We start from the raw sequence: 2,426 nt of genomic DNA, 5'->3' as shown, positions 1-2,426 counted from the left end.
GTTGTTTTTAGTTTAGTTGCATTAATGTAATCTCAATTCGTTCCGCATGACGTGAGGAACAATTCTTCTACGACTCTTTCTTCTTGTTGTATTGATCGCGAAGCACTGACTGAGACTTGTGACGGACCTCAAGTTAACAAACAAATAAACTATTAACTTTCTATAAAAACCCAATTAATTACCTACTGTTATATATTTAAGTTTAGACGTGTTCTAATTTTATTATTTAATATTTAATATTTAATATTTATTAATGAATAACATCAAAATATTCATTAATTAAAAATTCATATTAATAATTCAACATGATATAGGAGTACATCAATAACATACCAACATGATTATAATAAGACTTTTACATTGGTAATAAACATTTGCAAAACATTTAATTTGAAAACGTAGAAGGATTGTCCATACTTGTGGTGAGTGGCAAAGAGTATAGGTGGATGATTACGTGTCAGAACATGAGGCATTTAAGCACACGTGTACCACGACAGGAAGCGGCCAGTATGCTATATAAAGGTTTTGTGATTTCTTTACACTTGTAATCAAATTTGAAAATGGGGAAGAGCTTGTTTGTGTTCATTTTGCTAGTTGCTCTCTTTGCTACCGGTATGTAGTTTACAATTGTCTCCAGTTTTACCTTGTTTCATTAATTGTCATTGTGTTTTTATATTCTGTTGTAATTGGATATATGTACATATTCATTCTATCGCTTTTTATTTCATTTTTATTAATTATGTACTTAGGTTATTTGAGATTATTAATGAAGGTTTTGAGTTTTCAGAATGAAATTAGCATTAGGTTGAACGAAGATGATGAAATTAATTAATGTGATTTAAGGTGAATTAATGCGTGACTAATTATGAACTTTTTCTGTTGCAGATGAGACTATGATGAGTGTGACAGAAGCGAAGATGTGTCAAACGACGAGCCATGCATTGAGTTGTGCGACTGACACGACTTGTAATAGCTCGTGCGAAAAGCAAGGTTTTGCTCAAGGCAAATGTGATGGAATACGTCGTCGTTGTACATGTTACAAGCAGTGCTGAACATATGTTCTCTAAAACTACTTACGCTATGTACACTGTCACGCGACTTTCGCCTAAATAAATATCAATAAAGTTTGGCGTTTGTAGCCCTTTACAAAACTTGATATGCAACCTAAATCAACATGTATCGACACATAATGAATTTATATCTTGACAAAGTGAACATAAATGCGAACTTGTTAAAAAGTTGGATTTTAAAAAACAAATAATAGAAGTTATTATTATAAAATGGATACTGATATTACGAACTTGATACGACAAGTTGAATTTTTATTAATTTTTCGTAACATAGTAGGTAAGATACTCTCAAATATGATGATCCGAAATCCAGTTCAAGACATGTATCATTTGGGTCCGTTCGTTACGTTCTGATTTCTTCATCGTCACATGTGCGTTTTGGCTCATTATTCAGTTTTATGACGGCGTCGGTGTCTACGATGAATATTCGAGTGTCGCAATCGATTGACTGAACACACTATGGAATTAATTTTTGTTTTAAGATGTATAAACAACATTTGGAAGTGCATTGCTATTTCTTATATTAACTATGATTAAATGAAAAGAGTTGATGTAAAAATCACAATGTCACAATTATTGTTTTGAGCATATGATAATTAACATTTGAATTGAAAAAACGGCGGAATCAGTTGTTTGTAGTCCCCTACTAAATCAACACATTTGCAAAAAATATGTCCTTCATACCTATTTAAAAAATAAGATGACAGTAGTTTACACCTTTTTTAGAGTTTGAAATGAAGAAAAGAAATGGAGGCAAAATAGTTATTTCAATGGAACTAAGTTTTAGGTACCAACCATGCAAAAAATGTAACATCTAGACTGAATACGTAACTTTTAACAGACCATAGGGATGAATACCGAGAAAATCAGCTAAACTCAAGAACGAAAAATGTAACTTTTTTTTTACTTAAAAAAAAAGTAGCGGAGCACCATCTGTTACAAAAACATTGCGCAAATTTCCTTTCACACAGACCCTAACTTATAAAAGTTATTAGTTGCTTTTTGTTTTTTCTGAGGCAAAATGTCTGCAGTCTGCAGACCACATCTGTAGACCTCTGCAGTAGAAGAGGTGGACCAAACGTCTGCAGTCTGAAAAAAGAAGACTATTTGTTTTTTAACATCTGCGGACTACTAAAATAAACTGAAATCTAAATAAACTGATTTTTTAAACTTCAAAGTGATTTTTTTAATATTTTTTATGACTTTGTTATAAATAATTAACAAATCTATATTAACTTTTATGTATTATTGTATAAAAAATAAAAATAAAAATGGTATTAATTAACGTACATATTTGATAAAAACCAACAACTTTGGTTGCAAAATTATAACTAAACATTATAATTAGTGATCAAA

At 30.7% G+C, this 2,426-nt stretch overlaps 1 long non-coding RNA gene across 1 annotated transcript; it reads left to right on the top strand.

Annotated features, from left to right (window-relative positions):
* The first annotated feature begins 544 nt into the window (after positions 1-544).
* Positions 545-1,151, top strand: LOC111914747 (uncharacterized). Its single transcript, XR_002857937.1, has 2 exons — positions 545-612; positions 886-1,151. It is a non-coding gene; the product is annotated as an uncharacterized LOC111914747 (long non-coding RNA).
* The last annotated feature ends 1,275 nt before the right edge of the window (positions 1,152-2,426 follow it).

The sequence above is a fragment of the Lactuca sativa genome, chromosome 9, assembly GCF_002870075.4.
Source record: "Lactuca sativa cultivar Salinas chromosome 9, Lsat_Salinas_v11, whole genome shotgun sequence".
NCBI lineage: Eukaryota > Viridiplantae > Streptophyta > Magnoliopsida > Asterales > Asteraceae > Lactuca > Lactuca sativa.
This window is presented reverse-complemented; position numbering and strand designations above follow the sequence as displayed.